At 40.7% G+C, this 22657-nt stretch overlaps 1 pseudogene; it reads right to left on the bottom strand.

The window, feature by feature from the left end:
- Window positions 1–13027: 13027 nt before the first annotated feature.
- Window positions 13028–17427, bottom strand: LOC129556246 (non-histone chromosomal protein HMG-14 pseudogene; annotated as a pseudogene).
- Between the last annotated feature and the right edge of the window lie 5230 nt (window positions 17428–22657).

Raw genomic sequence — 22657 nt, 5'->3', positions numbered from 1 at the left:
TGAACCTGGGTCTCCCACATTGCGGGCAGATTCTTTACCATCTGAACCATCAGGGAAGCCCAAATAAGGATTGCAGGTGCATGCATGCTAGATGGCTTCAGTTGTTTCTGACTCTTTGTGACTCTATGACTGTAGCCTGCCAGGACTCTCCAGGCAAGAATACTGGAAAATCACAGACCATGCCCTCCTCCAAGGGATCTTCCTGACTCAGGGACTGAACCTGAGTCTCCTGCATTGACACTTTACCACTAGTGCCACCTGGGAGGCCCCAAGCAACTGAGGCACCTCCTACAAGCAGGAGTAGGACCAGTGACCTAAGGATGCCCACATGCATCAGATCTACAGTTCTCCACTCTACCAGCTGAGTTATTGAAGGGCACTTAAGAGTACTACTTGCTGGAATTTTCAGCCCTGAGTTATATACTGGGATGGGGCTTCCCAGGTGGCACTAATGGTAAAGAACCCGCCTGCCAATGCAGGAGACATAAGAGACGCGGGTTCGATCCCTGGGTCAGAAAGATCCGCTGGAGGAGGGTAGGGCAACCCACTCCAATATTCTTGCCTGGAGAATCCCCATGGACTGAGGATCCTGGAGAGCTACAGTCCATAGGGTTGCACAGAGTTGAACATGACTGAAGCAACTTATCACACATGCACACATATACTGGGATAATTATCACAAACAATAAAAATGAGAAAAATTATTTTAGTATATCTTTTTTTCTCAAAATGATATTATAAAATGGGAATTTTGAAACAAGTTATGTGCACTGTATTATTAAAACAAAATTTAGGAGAGTTTTTTGGCAGTCCAATGGTTAAAACTCAGCACTTTCACTGCTGAGGCCCAGGTTCAATCCCTGGTCAGAGAACGAAGATCCCCCAAGTACCATAGCTCAGCCAAAAAAACAAAGAAACAACAGCAAAAAAACTCTGCTTTAATTTATACACTATTCTATATATTCTATATAAATTGATTTAGAAACTAAATATAAATATCAAATCTGCAGAACTCTTTTCATTGTGGAAAAGTGAAATGCTGTGCCCATTAAGTAATGACTCCACTCCCATGTCCCTGGCAACCACCATTCTACTTTTTGTCGCTATGAACTTGATAGTTCCAGATACCTCATGTAAGTAGAATTACACATTACTTGTCCTTTGTGACTGGTTTATTTCACATAAAATGATATCCTTAAGGTTCATCTATATTGTAGCATGTGTCAGAACTTCTATCCTTTTTAAAGAACTGAATAATATTCTATGGTGTAGATATACCACATTTTGTTTATCCATTCATCTGTCAGAGGACACTTGGGTTGTGTGTATCCTTCAGCTACTATAAGTAATGCTATAGATGTACAAATATCTCTTTGAGACTCTGCTTTCAATTCTTTATATATATATGTGTGTATATATATATATATATACACCCCAAACTGGAATTACTTGGCCATATAATAATTCCATTTTTAATTCTATAAGGAATTCCCATACTGTTTTCTATAGAGCCTGTATCATTTTGCATTTCCACCAACAGTGCGCAACAGGTCCAGTTTCTCCACATCCTCACTAACATTTGTTATTTTCTGAGTTTTAATAGTAGCCATCCTAATGAGAGTGAGATGTATCTCATTGTGGTTTTGATTTTCATCTCCTCAATAATTAGTGATGTTGAGGCTCTTTTCAGGTGCTTATTGACAATTTGTATATCTTCTTTGGAGAAATGTCTATTCACGTCTTTTGGCTATTTGCTTTATTGTTGAGTTATAGTTCTTTAAATATTTTGGATATTCAGTTCAGTTCAGTTCAGTCGCTCAGTCGTGTCTGACTCTCCGCGACCCCATGAACCCTTTATAATTATAACATGATTTATAAATATATTCTTGCATCTCATGAGCTGTTTTTTTCAACCTGTTCAGTGTTCCTTGATGCATGGAAATTTTTAATTTTGACATAGTTTGGTTTCTTTTTTAAAAAAAAAAATTCCTGTGCTTTTGGTGCTATATTCAAGAATTATTGCCAAATAATCCATTTACTTTTAGCCAAGTCTGTCTTCTAAGGCACAAAGATTACTTACAATGCAAATCAACTAATCCAGGTAAACTGGATTAGTTTACTCATTAAAAACACAGGCTATTAAAAATGAGTAAAATTAAAATTGGCAAACAGGTTTTATTGAAATTTTAACTTTTGAAAAGTAGTACATTTTATTTGTTTAATTATTTGATTACTTTTACTGAAGCTTTGAATTCATGTCTAGTTCATGGATCTTTTCAAATTGAGACCTAATGGAAACCCTTTGAAGTCTACGTATTGCGTATCTTTGTTCTGACAAGCCACCTCCTACAGTGAGTGGCAAGCAGCATCTATTCAATAAACCTTACAGTAGCAAAATAGCCCATGTATGGCTATTGATATTATTTATACCATGTTTTCATTTTGTGAATGAACAAATTGAGATCCTGCAGAAAAAGTAACCTGTGTTCAAAAGAAGTGACTTGCCAGCAGATACAATAAAAATGCACAGGTTTAGAAGTCTGGACAGTCTGTCTGAATTAATTAATAATTACGGGTAATTGATGCCTGTGGGATGCAGGTGTGCATATGATGTCATCCTTTAATTGTAAGCAGGTAGTGTGGTGGGACATGGAGATAAACTTTGGGTCTGTAAGAAAGACCCAAAAACTCTTATTCTAAGAGTTTTCCCCTCAATTCTATAAGTGTTCTGAAAACTGCCACCTTGTCTCCTGGGGGCTCCCACTTTGCATGTGTCCCCTAAGTATTTGCAATGCATTTTGAGAAATGCTTAGAGATCCTCTATGTCAACTGCCATCTTGGCTGACCACATTTTATATTTCTAACTCATTTTATTCTGTAAAATTTGCAGTTATTTTAGACTGAAAGAGGCTTCTGTCATTGGGGTCGCATCCTCTTTTTTTTCAGAAGGAAGAATAGAGGCCTAGGAAAGCAGTGACTTGACACAATAAACTGCCAGTAGGGGTGTGGTTAAGATCCTAATTAGACTCTCAGATCTAAAAGTTTATATTTGCTAGAAATGTCAGCAGAAACAGAAAAGGGATAACAGTTTCACATTCCAGGGCTTAGGTTTCCTCCTTGTCTGGTAGCTTCTGGGAGCTTCTCTCCCTCAGCCATCCACAAAGCCAGAAACACCTTTGGCTTCTAACACTCAAACCTTCCCAGACCTGCTCACAAAGCCGTGGGATGCCGGCTGATTTCCTCCTCAGCCCTCAATGGGCTCGCCCCACTGTAACCAGAAGTGGGAGAGCTGGACCCCTTTTCCAAGCTTTTCCACTTTACCTTTTTATCTTTGGTAAAAGTTGCATCATTCAGTAAAAATTAGCATAGCTCACTTCTCCAAGTGTTGCTGTCTCTGGAGTCAAAATTGACAAGGTTGACAAGGTTGCTAATTTTGCAAAATGCTCAAATTCATCTGACTTTCCAAGTAGGGGACTGGAAACATCCACAGGAAAATTAGTGAACTTCTGTGAGAATCAATCTGGGGTTGAATTAAATTTTTGATGTACTGTGAATTCAGGTCAGTGTATTAGAATTATATTTTAATAGTTACGGGTGTGCTAATATAATGCTATTCTTCAGTGCAAATTGGCAACACTCCCAGACTTTGGGAAACTTTGAAGGAAAGAATTTCAAAATCCTATGTAGCAGATACATTTAAGAAGTCAGAAAAGACATTTTAAGAATCTTCTATTAAAGTACACAATAAACCCTAGATTTATCCTATGAGTTATGATCTTAAATGGTGTGTTTGCCCTGAAAAGAACAATATTGTTCAGTGGTGTGAGTAGCAAGTAGAAAATTCATAATGAGAGAAGCTCCTCTTTCTTCTTAGAATTTGTGACGTCATTGTTTTCTATTGACGTCATTGTACTTCTTGACTATTTTCAAGATTGCTTCTTAGAGCAAAAATAAGACAAAGAGATGGGAGATATGAGGACTCAGATTTCTATTGGATATCATTATAAGAGGCTGCCTTGTACCTCTTAACTGCACAAGCAGAAGTTACAAAACCATCTTTCAAGGATATTGTAGAAGGTATTTTTTAATTGGACAAAAAGTGCACTCAATGACTTTCAAGTTCTATTTGAATTTTAAGACTACTACAACATTCTATAAAATAAAGTCAAAAGGAGACATAGTTGAATTGCTGTTAAATAACATGCCTTAGAAATGAATTCTCATTAACAGCATTTAGAATTTAGCAGAACTAAATTTAATTTACTGAAACTCACATAGAGGCTAAGGGATGTCACAAAGGGAGCTATGACATCCCTTTTGGATGCCAAAATTCCTTTTGGCTTCCACTGCAGGAACCTGGCAGGGTTTGCAAATCCAGTGCCCTGTAAGTCTAGCAAGTTTCCTGATGGCAGCTGTAAGAGGCACATGGTGATGGCAGACCTCAAGAGGTATGTACTCAAAATGTAAAGCACTTCTGGTTTCCTTTCCTATCAAATCATTACCATTGACCCTTGAGAGATAAGAGAACTCTAGGGCAAATGGCAAAGACTACATGAGCAATTTTGTGTGGTACAACTGAAGTCCATTCCCCATGAATGTTAGCACAACAGAATGTAGAAGCTCCCTAGGTGTTGAAAGATTGTGCATGGACCTTTTATACATGTAGTTGAGTGAGTTAAGATTTAAAAACAAAAAGAAACATACTGTGTACCTCTTCCATGATGTTTGCATGACAATTAAATTTTCTTAGAATTAAAAAAACTGTTATCACAAAACAATGCTTCTATCATTGTCAATCCCTTGCAAGTTGTTAAGGGTGAGAGTTTGACAGTTAAAGAAGTGGTCTGGCTGTGCAGCCCACATCCCACAAGATAAGTCACCTCCTTCACATCTGTGTGTAAAGTTGGAACTACATAATGGAGAATTATTTAAGAATTTCATAATAAAACCTGCTCAACAAAATGTATCAGTTTCTTCTGGGGAGCAGTTATTGTGTCCTTGAACAAATACCATGGCTGAAATGGATAAAATTATACTAAAGCTAACTTGTTTTCTAAAAGTTTAAGTATTTGTATTTAATAAATATATTAAATATTATATTGTCATATATATATTACAAGTTGTTTGCTTTAAACATATTTATCATATACATGGGGATCCCAGGTGGCACTAATGGTAAAAAGCCTGCCTGCCAATGCAGGAGACATTAGAGGTGCAGATTTAATTCCTGGATTGGGAAGATTCCCTGGAGGAGGGCATGGCAACCCACTCCAGTATTCTTGCCTGGAGAATTCCAAGGACAGAGGAGCCTGGCAGGCTACAGTCCAGCATCTCAAAGAATTGGACACGATTGAAGTGACTTAGAATGCACACCCACTCACCGTATATATAGTGAATATATATTTATATGTTAAATATATACAAGATATATAGTGATGTAATCACCATAGTCAAGCCAGTTAAGATATTCATCACTTCACCCAGTTACCATTTTTTCTTTGTTGTGGTGACAACACTTAAGCTCTACTAGAAATTTAAATAGTTATCGTCCATGAGGCTAAGCTTATTAGTTGTCCTTATTGAATACAATTTTGTTACTTTTTGGTGAGAAGAGCATTTAAGTGTTAGTTTACATATAGACTAACATAACTTTTCAGTTTTTGAGGGAGAAACACTTCTTAAAAGTTAACATGTCAGAAGTCTCAGTGAAGAGGAGGTATGAGGACAAGGGCTTGGTTTTAAGAAGGTGTGATCACAGCTGCTAAAATTAAATTAATTTACCAGCGTCTTCTGCAAACCAATCAGGTATTCTAGAAAAAAATGTATCTGTCTACTATAAAATACTTGGATTTATACCATAAAAACCCAAACACAAGGCACCGTTTATCTAACCATTTATCTGGAAAAAAGTCGGGACAAAACTTATCCATCTGCTTCCACTGGACCAAAGCAGTGGAATAAACAAGGAACCAGGAAATTCCAAATAAGTCCAGTTTCAAAGTTTAAAGTGTTATTAAGAGATCGTCCTGAAATGTTTCACCTTGCAATCTCTAGTGTGCAGAGGACACTAAACCAAAATGAGAGTAAATCTACATTCTGCCATTTCATATGCTCACACATTGATTTTGATCCAAGGACCATTTTAGTTGTATTTTTAAATTACTTTTTTTTTTTTTTGGTAATTAATCTATTTTTTATTGGAGGCAAATTATTTTACAATATTGTATTGGTTGGTTTTGCCATACATTGACATGAATTCACCCCGGGTTTACATAAGTTCCCCCTCCTGAACCCCCCTCCCACCTCCCTCCTCCCTTTATCCTCCCTCTGGGTCATCCCCGCATGCCTGCCCCGAGCATCCTATAACATGCATCGACCCTGAACTAGTGATTCGTTTCACATATGACAACATACGTGTTTCAATGCCATTCTCCCAAATCATCCCACCCTCACCCTCTCCCTCAGAGTCCCAAAGACTGTTCTATACATCTGTGTCTCTTTTGCTATCTCATATACAGGGTTATCATTTCCATCTTTCTAAATTCCATATATATGCGTTAGTATACTGTATTGGTATTTTTCTTTCTGGCTTACTTCACTCTGTATAATAGGCTCCAGTTTCATCCACCTCATTAGAACTGATTCAAGTGCATTCTTTTTAATGGCTGAATAATACTCCATCGTGTATATGTACCAAAGCTTTCTTACCCATTCGTCTGCAGATGGACATCTAGGTTGCTTCCATGTCCTGGCTATTATAAACAGTGCTGCAATGAACATTGGAGTACATGTGTCTCTTTCAATTCTGGTTTCCTCGGTGTGTATGCCCAGGAGTGTGATTGCTGGATCATATGGCAGATCTGTTTCCAGTTTTTTGAGGAATCTCCACACTGTTCTCCATAGTGGCTGTACTAGTTTGCATTCCCACCAACAGTGTAAGAGGGTTCCTTTCTCTCCACATCCTTTCCAGCATTTATTGCATGTAGACTTTTGGATAGCAGCCATTCTGACTGGTGTGAAATGGTATCTCATTGTGGTTTTGATTTGCATCTCTCTGATTATGAGGGATGTTGAGCATTTTTTCACGTGTTTGTTAGCTATGTTTATGTCTTCTTTGGAGAAATGTCTTTTAAAAATTTTATTATCTTTTATATACCTATGGCTGATTCATGTTGATACATGGCAAAAACCATCACAATATTGTAATTATCCTCCAATTAAAATAATTAATTCAATAAAAATTTATTGTCTTTTTATTGAAGTATAATTGATTTACATTGTGTTAATTATTGCTGTACAGCAAAGCGATTCAGTTATAATATATACTTTCTTTTTTTCATATTCTTTTCCATTATGTTTTATCATAGGATACTGAATGTAGGTCCCTGTGCTGTACAGTAAGACCTGGTTGTCTATCCATCCTGTATATAAGCTTGCATCTAGCCCCAGACCCCCTCTCAGTCCTTGCCTCTGCCCCTCCTCCCTTGGCAATCACCAGTTTGTTCTCTATGTCTGTGATTCTGTTTCATAGAAAAGTTCATTTGTAATGCATTTTATATTCCACATGTAAGTAATAGCATACGTATTTCTATTTCTCTTTTTTCCTGGGCTGTGCAGCTTGTGGGATCTTAGTTCTCTGACCAGGGATCAAATCTGGGACCTAGGCAGTGAAAGCATGGAGTCTTAACCACTGGGCTGCCAGGGAATTCTTCTCTCTTTCTGACTTATTATGATCATCTCTAGGTCCATTCAAGGACTGTTCTGAAAATACACTGTCCTCTCAGGAACAACTACTGATTATCTTTGCCACCAGTCAAAGAATATGCTCTGCCCTTTATTGCTACTCTGTATAAAATACGTAACCAATGAGAACACACTGTATAGCACAGGGAACTCTACTTAATGCACTGTGGTCACTTGAATGGGAAGGGAATTCAAAAGGGAGGGGCTATATGTGTATGTACGGTTGATTCATTTTGCTGTACAGTAGAAGTTAACACAACATTGTAAAGCAATTATTTATTGTTGTTTTTAGTCACTAAGTTGTGTTCAACTCTTTTGAGACCCCGTGGACTGTAGCCCATCAGACTCCTCTGTCCATGGGATTTTCCAGGGATCTTCCTGACCCAGGGATTGAACCTGCGTCTCCTGCACTTCAGGCAAAATCTTTACCACTAAGCCAGCTGGGGACTGCAAGGAGATCAAACCAGTCAATCCTAAAGTAAATCAACCCTGAATATTCATCAGAAGGACTGATGCTGAAGCTGAAGCTCCAATACTTTGGCCCCCTGATGTGAAGAGTCGACTCAATGGAAAAGACCCTGATGCTGGAGGAGAAGGGGACAACAGAGGATGAGATGGTTGGATGGCATCACCCACTCGATGGACAGGAGTTGGTGATGGAGAGGGAAGTCTGGCATGCTGCAGTCCCTGGGGTTGCAAAGATTCGGAAACAGCTGTGTGACTAAACTGAACCGAGCCACCAGGGAAGCAACTATACTCCAATAAATAGTAATTAAAAAAATAAAGGCAATAAACAACTCATAGATTGAAAGAGTATCCATTTATTCAAATTTCTCTTCTACCAAGCCTTTTAGCCCAATTGCTAAAAAAGATTGAAATGGGAGTTTTAACTGTTTTTGACCTGTGCCTAACCCATGCTTAGGAGAGAAAATATCACAGGTAGGGCTCCCTAATTTACTGAGTAAATGGGATGTTTAGCAGAAAACAAAAATTGTAGTCTCTACAGATGCTACCAACTCCATTTTTGAAACATGGAAGGTAGTGATAAAAAACATCTGCTTCTTTTTCTCTTCTCACCTCAAACATACATGTGTCACTTCATTTGCAAAAGGGAGAATTAAGTTGAACAATGCTACCAACTCCATTTTTGAAACATGGAAGGTAGTGATAAAAAGCATCTGCTTCTTTTTCTCTTCTCACCTCAAACATACATGTGTCACTTCATTCGCAAAAGGGAGAATTAAGTTGAACATTCTATGTTCTTACCTCAAAAAATACTTCTCAGCTGGTGGGGGTGGCATGTGGCGAGTCTTCCCGGGTGTCTCCTCCACCGCCGAGGGCTCTTCACTCCACTCTCCTAGAGTGAGAAGGCCCCTTCTTTTGGGGCTGGAAAATGGGCAGGAGGCATCCTGGAGCTGACTGTCTCTACACTGCCTAGGAACGGCTTCCCAGCAGCGTTGCTAGAATCCAGTACTCAGGCTCTTCTCATGTTGAGGTCATAGTTTTATTAATTTCCCCTTTGAAAATATAGAAAAGGACAGAGATGAAAATACTTGTAGCTGCTATTAAATAAACAGCATAAATGATAACAAAAATGGCCAAAGCAAGTGTAAGATCCACAACAAAAATGATCAGTTCTGCCAACATGTCTGCATTTCTCCTTGTTCACAGAAGATATTTAAACAGTGCTGTAATTCATGGGGTCACAAAGAGTCGGACACTACTGAGAGACTGAACTGAACTGAACTGAACTGAAAGGCATGCACTTAGGTCTTATAAGATGTGAGCAGGAAAAAAGACATTTCTAAACATGCCAAAGTGTGTTGTAATTCCCCAAGGATCTACCAAGAGGGCTGTATAATGAAACTTCTGATTTCCCAACTGATACACAACAGTGGCTAAAGGTAAAGGAAGAGATACTGCTTCACCATGAATATGCTAATAGAGAGAGGCACAAGAATTTATTTCATCCCCTGTGTAACTGATTCACTTGGATTGTAATTTCCAAAGATGGGAACATACTAATATGCATTTATAACATGCAAGGCTGCTATAGAAATTTGATATTTTTCTTGGGAAATTGAACTGTACCAGTCTAGTGTAAAAGGAAAATAAAGCCATTTTCAAACATGCAAAAATTCAGAACGTCTACCTCTCTTGAATGTGTTTGGGGAAAAAATTACTAGACTATATATTCCAATAAAAGATCTTCATTACTGAAAGAGGAAAATTTGGTACATAAAAAATTGTGAATTTAACCAATGGAGCAATGAAATTAAATCCCAGAATGCTAGCTTATCAGCAAACATACAAGGTAATAAGTTCAAATTAGAAAGGGAAGTTAGTGAGCAGCCAGAGATAGCCTTTAAGGAAACAGTCACTTTCCTATATTAAATAGTATAATTAAAAAATGGGATGACCTAAAAACAAAATGACCAGAATATTTCTCAGTTAACAAGGTAAATGAAAGGTAATAAGAGAATCCAAGAAGTACATAAGGTTGAATAGTATAGCCATAGTACTAAAATGAAGCAAACTAAACCAAAGCATGATTCCAAATAAGTCATGGGATATAAAAATCCAGACCCCATGGACTGTAGTCCACCAGGCTCCATTGTCCATGGCATTCTCCAGGCAAGAATACTGTAGTGGGTAACCTTTCCTTTCTCCAGGGGATCTTCCCAACACAGGGATTGAACCCAGGTCTCCTGCACTGCAGGCAGATTCTTTATCATTTGAGCTACCTGGGAATACCTATTTGTCTTTAATATTTGGAAAATTCTGCTTTAAGTAGCATTGAGTCAGAGTGTAGAATTGCATTTCCAAAAGGTTCAACCACAGTCCTTGATTTTACAATGAATATTTTCAAATTCATTACTTTACTTCTTTCCATCTCTCTCAGTATGTTTCCTAACTTTTTCCAGCTTTTAAATTGTCAAAAAACTCAGACTATATAAAGTGCAGAAGTATTGATTTCCACATCTTGCATATGGAATTTAAAGGTTACTGTCCAATAGTTGTGTAAGAAATAAGTATTAGGTATAGTTTTCAAAATAATAAAGATGGTCAATGGGAAAGCTAAGAATACAAATTTAATAGGACTTGTATTAATAAAATAGAATGGATAGTAAAAGGTGTTAAATTCTCAATTTTCATGGTAGTAAGTCAAAGATACTGTTTTAAATTGCTTATAAATAACAAGCTAGATTTAAAGTATATTACTTAGACCTATGCTGTCCAATACAGTGGTCACTTGTCATATGCAGCTGTTGAACATCTAAAGTGTTGCCAGTGTGAACTTATACATTCTCTAAGTAGGAAATAGACTTAACATGAAAAAATTTAAATATTTCATTTATATTGACTACATGTGAAATAATATTTTGAGTTATGGGATTAAGTAAAATATGTCATTAAAATTATTTTATCTATTTCCTTATTGTAGCACTGTTTATAATAGCCAGGACATGGAAGCAACCTAGATGTCCATCTGCAGACGAATGGATAAGAAAGCTTTGGTACATATACACAATGGAGTATTACTCAGCCATTAAAAAGAATGCATTTGAATCAGTTCTAATGAGGTGGATGAAACTGGAGCCTATTATACAGAGTGAAGTAAGCCAGAAAGAAAAACACCAATACAGTATACTAATGCATATATATGGAATTTAGAAAGATGGAAATGATAACCCTGTATACGAGACAGTAAAAGAGACAGAAATGTATAGAATAGTCTTTGGGACTCTGAGGGAGAGGGTGAGGGTGGGATGATTTGGGAGAATGGCATTGAAACATGTATGTTGTCATATGTGAAACGAATCACCAGTTCAGGGTTGTTGCATGATACAGGATGCTCGGGGCTGGCATGCGGGGATGACCCAGAGGGAGGATAAAGGGAGGAGGGAGGTGGGAGGGGGGTTCAGGAAGGGGAACTCATGTACACCTGGGGCGGATTCATGTCAATGTATGGCAAAACCAACCAATATAATATTGTAAAATAATTAGCCTCCAATAAAAAATAAAAAACAAACAAACAACAACAAAAAACACTCATCTAGAATTTTAGAGCTAAAACCAGGAGAACCAAAACCAAAAAATGTTAAGAATAGTTCCATCTGGAGAGTAGGACAAGAGTGGAGAGAAAGTCTTCGTGTTTTTATTTCTGCCTTTTGTATAGTCTGAATTTTTAATATGAAGTTCATCTGCTATTCTTTAAATGAACATTTAATTAAATATAAATAAAAGATAGGTGCAATAGATTATGATACATTTTTTTTTCTTTTATAATTGAGATTTTATTGGTTGTTTTGAGGATCACTACACAGACATTTCAATTTGTACACAATTCTTCACATACGTACCAGAAATCTAAAAAGATCACATAGTTGTGATTCTTAACAGTTATCCCAGTGACTTTCCAGCTTAAAATTTGGAGCAAACTTTCCTTAACAGGATAGCAAGTACCAATATCTTCAAGTATTGATATGCTGTTATATCATAAGTCCCACTGATTCACAATTTAATATCATATACACTACATACTCAAACTGTCAATCGTTCACAGCACATTAGCCAAGTTACTAGGAAAACTGGACTACCACGACCAAAGATGTTACAGCGTGCACAAAATTCTGACCAGGAGAGCCAAGGTCAAAAACTGGTTTGCTGTGGGAAATAATTCTACCAAAACAATATGGGAAGAGATCGATTTGACTCACTGGAAAAGAGTCTGATGCTGGGAGGGATTGGGGGTGGGAGGAGACGGGGACGACAGAGAATGAGATGGCTGGATGGCATCACCGACTCGATGGACATGAGTCTGAGTGAACTCCGGGAGTTGGTGATGGACAGGGAGGCCTGGCGTGCTGATTCATGGGGTTGCAAGGAGTAGGACATGACTGAGCGACTGAACTGAACTGAAGACATTAAAAGCACACCTGACTCCAAATTGCCATTTAGTATGCTTTTATATTATAGGATATAAAAGCTACCCCCCCCCCATCTATGGAACGTTAAGCTGACACCTAAGACAATCAAAGCCTCTTGTAACCAATATTCCACTATTTTCTGGTTGTACAAAAAAATAAACACCCAGCAAATGATTTCATCTCTTAATAAAAAGCATTTACACTTAAAAAATGGGATGAGGTGGGATTCCCTCATTTTTAAAAATGTTTTTAGAACTACCAAAAAACTTGCATTTACAAAATAGTTGATAAATATTCCTTTGGATTGTATAAGAAGGGAAACAGGGACCACTGGCAGGACTGGGTGTGTGGTATTAATCAGACTTGGCTTCTTTCTCTTCTTCATCAGAGGCTGGGCTATTCTCGGTTTTAGTCTCTGCATTTTCTGCAGGTGAGTCTCTTTAGTCTCTTGGTTGTCCACTTCCGCCTGTTGTCCCTTTGCTCCTCTTTTTCCTTTTGTTTGCACTTCTTTGTCTGAAGATTCACCCTTTCCAAAAAAGGTGGCGACCTTTTCTGGCTTAGTTTCCACTCTTGTAGAAGCTGGTTTGCTGACAGCCTCCCCGACTCCCCTTGGGCTCCTCCTTTGCAGCCCCCTCGGCAGAGCTGACCTTCTCCTGGGCACCATGGTGGCGGGCAGGCAGAGCCGGGCACCTGAGGGCTGTGCGGCAGAGAGCCTTCAGCGGAGCTGAGTAGCCTGGCTGCGGCCACTCCTCCACTCAGACTATGGTACATTTTTAAAGAAAGGATTAGGTGGGTGTTTGAGAGACAGAAATCAAAAGCACAAAGTGAGGTGAGTGAAGCAGATTAAAACGTGGATAAAATTCAGCTTTCAATATATAAGAAAAGAAGGAAAAGGCAGTAGGTAATTGTACTTGGGAAGGGAGGTTAAGATTGTAAAATGTATCATATTGACCAATAGGGCACAATTCAGTTTAAAACTCAATTTTAGGGATCACTGGATAGTTTTCTACAGATTATATCAAGTAATAATGTAAAATAATTAGTAGACGGTGGCATTGTGATGGCACATTCAAATGTAGTTAGCTTTATGCTTAAGTAATACACACATGCTCCAGTTTAGCAAAGATAGACTTGCTTGTAATGGGTCACTTCACTAAAGAAGCTTGTCCTTAAAGAACCAACAAGGAATTTCAGAGCTGAATATCTTTAAATATTATCTTGAAAATTCAACACCCCAATTTTGCAGAGCTTCTAGAGAAGTAACATCAGGGGAAGAATGTGGATTTTCTATTATAATTTTGTCGGGGGAGTTTGTAATTTCCTCAGTTCTGTCTCATTGCAACAAAAATTTGAAGCAGTGGACCAGCGTTACAGCTCTCCCATGGACCAGTGTTACAGCTCCGTGTTACAGCTCAGTTTTATTTAGAAAGTAAAGGAAAATACATCCTCAAGGCATGAGGGAATGCCAACCCAAAAGACTAGAAGAGAAGAGAGGTTTTGGCTCCTCTTTTTATATGTATTTTCTCCTCCCCTGGGCCTGCCCTATGTAGTGAGGAGTGCTGTTTGTTTTACCTCACTGTTTGAGGTCCTCACTCCAGTCCTCGGACCTTCTTTTGTTCTATTTTTGCAGGCTTTTCCCTTCATTGTCTTTTAGCTGCCCCCATTCTGGACTCCTTTTTCCTATTCTAACTACCTAACGTCCCCTTCCCCCCCCCCACCCCCCGCCAAGAGATGTGAGGCCTAGTTCTTTAGGAATAGGGGCATTGGGGACTCTCTGGCTACTTCCTGCTGAACTGGGATGGGGAGGGGCATTGAGCCTCCCCTCTTGCTGGTCTCAGGCCTCAGAGTCCTTATAGTGGTGTCCATCTAAGGGTGAGTGATATTTTCTGTGGTCGGTTGTAGTTCTATATATCCTTGTTGCATTGCCACTGCATGCTGTAGCTTGTTGACCTGGACAGAGACAAAATGGGTTAGACAATTGATAATACATGGAGCATCAATATTGTGATGACAGGGACTAGCAGAGGCATTAGCCAACTCCAAATTTCCATCACCAGGAATATTCCCCAAAGAGAGATTGTAGCCACCCAGAGAACTCTGCAGTTCATTCTTTGAGCTCTTGTAGGATCTGAATGTTTTTCTTGAGGACCGTGAGACTTTCTTTAACTTAGCTGGAGGTATTTATCCAGAAACAACACGTCTCATTTAAGATGGCTAAAGTCCCTCCTTGTTCAGGGATCAGGAGATCCATCCCCTGTCTGTTTTGGAGTACAACGCCTGCCAAGCTGTGTTGGCTCTTTAGAGCTTTTCTGAGAAATCTTATCCCCATAAACTTAATTTTGAGGGTGTTCATTAGAATGGCACTTATTTGTCATTCTGAATAGATATCTGAGATCTCCCAGGGGCTCACAGATATATTGTGTCCTCTTCTGTTTTCTTCCATGGCTTGACTTGTGAGCAGTGAATCCAGGAGTCATGTCTTGGTACCTTGACTGCTATGGGAGTAGAAAGTATTACAGAGTAGGGGCCTTTTCATTTGGGCTGGAGATGAGCAGTTGGGGATCCATCTTTCCAGACTTTAATTAGGACTTGAGTCCCTGGAGCATATAGTGGTGACTCTTTAGAATCTCTTGGGCCCTGGTTGACACCTCACAAGTGTATATCCTTTTGGAATTGCTCAATGACCATGGTATAAGACCAGAGTGTCTGAACCTCTGGATCTAGGAAGAGGTCATTGACATAAACAAAAGGCCTCCCATATAGCATCTCATAAGGACTAAGACCATCCTGTTTCTTAGGGGCAATACGGGTGAGGAGGAGAGCTATTGGTAAAGCTTCCTTCCATTCCAGGGAGGTCTCCTGGGTTATCTTCTTTATCGCTGACTTTAAGAATTGGTTGGCTGTTTCTACTTTTCCTGAAGACTGAGGCCTCCATGCCCAATGCTTTAGAGATCTGTTGGGTGACCTTAGAATTAAATGATGTCTCATTGTCACTTTGTAATGACCTGGGCAGACCAAATCTCAGAATGATTTCAGGGAGCAGTTTTTTTTTTTTTTTAACCACCTCTTCTGTTTTCCCAGTCCAGGTGGGAAAGCCTTCAATCCATCCTGTGAATGTATCTATCATGACTAATAGATATTTATACCCTTGAGAAACTGGCATCTGGGTGAAGTCCATCTGCCAGTCCTTTCCTGGGTAGGCCCCCTGTCATTGGATGGGCTGGGCCAGCTGGGGTCTTCGTGCTCCTTGAGGATTGTTTAATTGGCAAGTGGGACAAGAGGAGACCACTTGCCTTATAGTCGTTTGGAGGCCTGTTCCTCTGAAGGACCTTTCTAGTAATCTTTGGAGGGTCCTTTCCCCTAAATGAGGATATTCAGTAGTCTCCAATTTTGAGACCATAGAGGCTAAGCCTTTGCCACCAGGTACGTCAGACCAAATAGCTGAGCTCATAGCCCTGACTCGAGCTTTAGAGCTGGGAAAAGGAAAAAGAGTAGCTATTTACACTGACTCCAAGTATGCCTTTCTGGTTCTACAGGCACATGCTGCTATTTGGAAAGAAAGGGGCCACTTGACCACCCGAGGGTCTCCTAAATGAGTGGTGGCACGTAAGGAGGTTCCACCAACTTCTATTGGAGGTTCCCAGGCAGAAAAAGGAGTCATTCTTTTTGGAACCATCCCATATGATCTTGAAAGCCCTCACTCTTTGCTTTAAGAGTCTCACCTTCAGTATATGAGGGAGTTTCTGGCAAATTAGTCTGTGGGACTAAGGTGGCAACCCCTATTAGGTCATTGTTCTGTAATGCTGCTCTCTTAGCTGCCTGATCAGCTGCTTGGTTCCCTCTGGCCACTTCTGTGCTCCCTTGTTGGTGTCTTTACAGTGGAGACTGAAACCTCAGCGGCCAGATGGACTACCTCCAAGAGCTTAAGGATTTGATCACCATATTTGATTGGGGATCCTCTGGAGATCTTGAACCATTTGCCAGGTTCCGCCCTTTTTCTTTACAGGGAGGATCGAGATGTTACATGGTGAATTGGTGGGGACTAATAGCCCATAGGCAAGGAATTTATTTATTAGAAGCTGTAGTTCTTCCTGGGCTTTTCTTCTGAGGGGATATTGTTTCTGGTTAGGAAACTGAGTGGGATCTTGGAGGACAATGATGACCGGTTCAGCTTGGTGGGCTCATCCAGGAGTTAATTTTGTCCCACACCTGGGGGTTAATTTTGTCCTCCCATAGTTTTTGGTCCCTTTCTATTGGAGAGGGTGTAATGCATTCTTCAGCGGTAACCAGAAGCTGTAGGGCTCTAGGGGATGAAAAGTTTCCCATCACAAGGGTGGTCTCCAGATTAGTGAGTATATCTCTTCCCAATAACGGAATAGGACACTAAGGGACCACCAGAAACTGCTGGGAAATTATTCGTCCATCCAAGAAACAAAGAAGTGCTTGGGTAAATCCTTTAGTAATTGTTTTTCCTGTAGCACCCAAAATGGTACAGGTTCGGGAGAAGAAAGCTCTGGAGTAGGAGGTCAGGACAGAGCAGGTAGCCCCTGTGTCAGCCAAGAAATTCTCGGACCTACCTACCATATCCAGTTGTACCCTTGGCTACAGCTCCGTGGTTATCTGTGACAGGCGGGCTGGCTGGAGTGGTCTGCTTAAGTCCTGTTGAACCATCATGAGGGAAGGCTTGGCGCTTGACCTTGAGACTCTTGGGTCCCAAGGGCAGCGTGCGGCAGAATATCCCAACAGATGTCATTTGTAGCAAGCCGTTTTAGGAGACTTGTCATGGTTTGGACAGTCTTTGGTCCAATGGCCCACCTGTCTACAGATTAGGCATTTACCTCGTGCCTTGTCCTTCAAGGACTCAGGGTTTGCCATAGGGCTTCCCTGGATGGCAGCCAGTATCTGGGCATGCCTTGTCTCTTTCCTTTTCTCTCTTTCCTGGGCCTTGGCCTCCCTCACCTGTTCTCTGTTATAAAAGGTATTGGTGGCTGTCTGGACCATCTCATCTAAAGAGGCAGCAGGGTCCTGCTGCTGTAGCTGTTGTAACTTTATCCTGATGTCTGATGCACATTGGGACAGGAATTTGTCCTTTAAAATCACCTATCCCTCATAAGAGAAGAGTCTAAATCCAGACTGTTAAATTTTTGGAGGGCCTCTTTTAGCCTTTCCAGAAAGGCAATGGAGTTCTCTTTGGGCTCCTGAGTTATTGATGAGACCTGGGCATAGCTGATTACTTTTTGCTGGGCTGCTTTCAGTTCTGCCTTCACACAGATCAGAAAATGATCCCTTTCCATGATGTGCTCAGGGTCATTATAATTCTAATTAGGATCTGAGGAGGGGACTGCAGTTTCCTCTACTGGGTATCACTTGACATGTGAAGTCCCATAGCATACCTTCAGGCTTCCTTTAAGACCCTAGCATGCTCAGGGTCAGATAAAATTTGACTAAATATGTCCATGATGTCTTCCACATCAAGTCAAAGGCCAAGGTAATGTGTTGAAATGTATCTACATATTTGCCTGGATCATCTGTATAGCTTCCCAGGTCTTGTTTGATCTTAGTTCTAAGAGGGAGAAGGGCTTATGGACCAGGGTTAGTCCAAATTCTCCTCCAGTTTTGACTAAGGGACATACTCAAGTTGGCTTTTGTGGGCGGGGTGCTCCCGGATATGGGGGCACGTTTGGATGTAAGGAAAGAGCACCAGGCAACTAGAGAGCCTTGGGAGGTGAGCCTTCATGGGGGGAGGGTTCTTTCTTTTGGTTGTCTGTGCCTAGTAGGCTCACTTTTAGGGCATACAACAATCCCATACTTAAGACAGAGTTTCTTCATATCTCTTAGTCAGAAGAAAATTTGGACATAGAGGATCTCTGTCCATTTCCCTTATCTTTTGCAGAATAAATCTAGCTGCAAGATGGTATTGTAATTCAAACTCCCATCTTCAGGCCAGTGTTGCTTGTGTCCCAGAGGATATCATAGCCACACAGTGAAACAAAAGAATTTTAAGCAACTGCTCCTTATAGTTAGAGGATTGAACAGCTTCCAGTTATCAAGGATGCATCTCGAGGGCACTTGTCAGGAAGTGGATTGGTTATTTCCATCTGAAAGACAGTGATGACACGGAGGAAAAGAAAAAGAAAAAAACTAATAGGTCTCCTTCAGTTTCTGTGGGTGGACTTCCTTAGGGGTGAGCCTTTTTGAAGTTTATCCTACCCAGTACTGTTACAACCTGAGAGCCAAGTATCCCCGGGTCAGGGTGTAGATCCCCAGGCAAGCTGAGTCATGACAGCCTCCTGGAGATTGAATCCCCGAGCAGGTTAAGGCATGTCCACCTCCTGAAACCGCTGGACTGGCAGATCCCTGAGCAGGTTGAGGCATGACAACTTTTCGAGGACCAGATCCTTAGGCAGGTAGAGGCAGGTTGACCTCCTACAACCCTGGACTGGAGTTGGGCATTCCCAAGGTCTCCAGCATAACCAGTGTTGGGTAGGATTAAAGGGTTGTAATTTTAACTCATTGCCAGTTTGTTCATCGCAGATGGGAATAGACATGATGTAAAGCAACCCACACCTGTGCCCCAAAACTGGCAACCTGGTGAAGCAGCCATAAACCTTATCCGCTTACTGCTCTAAGGGAGTATAAGTCACTGATTTCCTCCCCTAGTCCTCCATAAGAGTGGGTTAGGGTGTCTCCAATGGTAAGCATTTTACTGTCATAGACCCACTTTAGGTAATAGCAGAAGTAATGACAAAGGAGTGTATTATCTGGTTCTGTTAGGGGCTTTAAGAGTATTTTAATAAAAAGGGGAGTGGAGCAATGTTGCCTACAATAGGGTCCTGGTTGTCGAGTTAGTAAGTGGCTTACGAACAAATTGATAAGAGACAACAGACCAGATGTTCCATAAAATGGAGTGGACATTTGATCCAGGGGTATGTTTGTAATTTTAGGAGAAGGCTGGTAAGGCTTTGGGCCCAAGTGACCTTCAGGGCTAATTCCCAAAGTGGGAAACATTATCCCTGAAAGCCTAACTGCCCTTGAAGGGATGCCAGCAGATGGACTTCTAGCAGGCATTGTGTGCCTGTCACCTGCCCTAGCGGGTTCACTGAGAGATGCTGTTGTAGGAAACATGGAAGATGAAGGCCTGAATATCAAGAGGGATTGGGTATTATACAGTATTTCCCTACCAAGGACCAGCTGTTTTCTGGTTGTCCCTCCAGATTGTAGAGGTGACACTGTGGGCCTGGATGGGGTTCAGGAAAAGAGCATGAAATAGGAGGGAACGGAGCAGGGCACAACTTTTGAAAGAATGATATAGCCCAAGTGAAAGTGAAAGTGAAGTCGCTCACTCGTGTCCAGCTCTTTGCGACCTCATGGACTGTAGCCTACATTGCTCTTCCGTCCATGGGATTTTCTAGGCAAGAGTACTAGAGTGGGTTGCCATTTCCTTCTCCAAGGGTATAACATAAACTGATTAAAATCAAGTGGGTCCAAAATGATCCCCAATATGCAAGCTAAATCATACACCCAGAGGTGTCAGCAGGACAGTTCCAAGGCACCGTCAAAAGACAGAGGAGGAGTGGGTGGTTCCCCAATTGTTGGAATGATCCTTTCACTCATTAGCATAAGAAATCATCTTACTCGAAAAAACTAACCACATTCCGTGGCCACTGCACTCTCCTCTGTGATGGCCCACACCCTGTGGAGTGTGCTTCTCTTTGAGTCTGAAAAAATCCACCTCTTACCTATCGCTGTGTCTCTAACTGAATTTTTGCAATAAGACATCAGAGCCTGAGCTTCATTAGGTCCTGAAGCCAGGCACCATGGGTTTTGGCCAGGTTCAAGTCCCAGGAGAGAGAAGCTGAAGGACAGGAGGAAAAAGCAGTGGGAAAAACGTGCCAAGGAATCCCCTTAATAACCTGCTGGAAAACCTGCTAAATACCTGACCTGTGCTCACAGTTTTTATTGGCCTGATCCTTGGCATGAAGAAGATTCAGGACAGAAGAACCCCCACCTGCCTGGGCAAAGCTACTGGGGCCCAGCAGACAGTGGAGCCTTTGGGACACACTGAGGAGTAGCCCCTGCCAGAGTCCCTCATTTGCACCCACTGCCACTCACCTGTTCGCAGAGGGTTCAAGGAAACAAGAAACAAGAGATTGTAAAGGAATCAAGATTTTGTTAGTCATGTGTCCTTCCAGCCATAGGAGCAAGGACCTCCTACCTTAACCGGAGGTCTTCTGGAATCTTAGACTGAGCCGTGTGAGCTTTCTGCTGTTTGTTTTTTTGCTGTCCCGGTTTCCAGTCTGCTGGGCTTCTTGTCACTTCCCCTGCTCTGGGTTTTCTTGGGTTTAGCTTCTACCTTGGAAGCTTTTGCCAAGTTGGGCTCCTGCTGTGCTTGGCCTCCTCCTTGTGGGGGCCGAGCTGAGGTTGTTAAAACCAGGTTAAATCCGAGAAACAGCACCATAGACATTTGGGGAGTTTGTGATTTCCTCAGTTTTGTCTCATTGTTACAAAAATTTGAAGCGACTAACTAGTGTTATGGCCCTCGAATGGACCAGTGTTACAGCTCCGTGGTACAGCTCAGTTCTATTTAGAAAGTAAAGGAAAATACATCCTCAAGGCATGAGGGAATGCCAATTCAAAAGACTAGAAGAGAAGAGAGGTTTAGGCTCCTCTTTTTGTATATGTTTTCTCCTCCCCTGGGCCTGCCCTATGTAAATTGGGCTAGCGAGGAGTGCTGTTTGTTTTTCCTCACTGTTTGAGGTCCTCACTCTAGTCCTCGGACCTTCTTTTGTTCTATTTTTGCAGGCTTTTCCCTTCCTTGTCTTTTAGCCACCCCTATTCTGGACTTCTTTTTCCTATTCTAACTACCTAACAATTGCAATTAAAGAAAATGTAGTAATATTAAATTTAAAAACAGTATTTAATAAAATATGCGACGAGTTGACTTACTGGAAAAGACTCTGATGCTGGGAAAGGTTGGGGGCGGAAGGAGAAGGGGACGACGGAGAATGAGATGGCTGGATGGCATCACTGACTCTGTGGACATGAGTTTGAGTGTACTTCGGGAGTTGGTGATGGACAGGGAGGCCTGGCATGCTGTGATTCATGGGGTCGCAGAGAGTCGGACACGACTGAGCGACTGAACTGAACTGAACTGCTATTAAAAATTTCTAGGATACATAATTATGTAAAATCAATTTTAGTATCGATAATATTATCAGTTCAGTCTTTCTTTATGATGGAGAATATGTTTTCAGAGGTCACTTTGAGGAGGAAACTTCTCCATTTCATTAAGAATTTGTTCCATCAAAAATGTTTGTAAATTTTTCTAAAGGGTGGGCAGAAATGCAGATTGATTCAGAATTGTCCTTTTGAATCACTGTCTTTAAATTTTCTCCATAGTGTGATTTTACAAAAGAGAGAAATATATTCCATTATTTTTAGTTGTCTTTAATTTCTCATTAGAGCATCATTTTTTTGGCTATTGTATTTGTATACCCTGGCATATGCTAACAGATTAAATTTCCTGTCTTTGAGGTATTGTGATCTATTGGTAAACTTTTCCAAAAGTAATTTATTTTAAGTAATATGTTTTGATAGAAAAAGGAAAATGTGAGATTAGGGCATTAGAGAACATTAACAGATTCACATAAAAGAAGGAATATGGAAAGGGCTGGGGTCAGAGAAGATTACAGCAAACCTCACCAGGTCTGTCGGCTTAAAACTCGGCATGCCTGGTGAGTGTGAGGTCAACTGGGATTGTGGCCTTTTCGTGTCCCTCAGTGTAAAAACTGATGATTTTAAATGTAGATGACTTCTGGCTCAAGATTAAAAGGATCAGAAGAATTCTTGTCACCAGACACAAAGATTTTGGGGTCTTATCCTAGAGAAGATTTATGTAAAAATCATTAGATATAGAATGAGTTAGAGCAGAGAACAGTGCTTCAATATATAAAGAGGCTTGCTGACATGCATTTTTATTGATA

This window comes from Moschus berezovskii, chromosome 15, assembly GCF_049115385.1.
Source record: "Moschus berezovskii isolate FMDL1 chromosome 15, NW_MosBer_1.0, whole genome shotgun sequence".
Lineage (NCBI taxonomy): Eukaryota > Metazoa > Chordata > Mammalia > Artiodactyla > Moschidae > Moschus > Moschus berezovskii.
The sequence above is the reverse complement of the archived record's forward strand: the minus strand, read 5'-3'. Positions and strand labels throughout refer to the sequence as shown.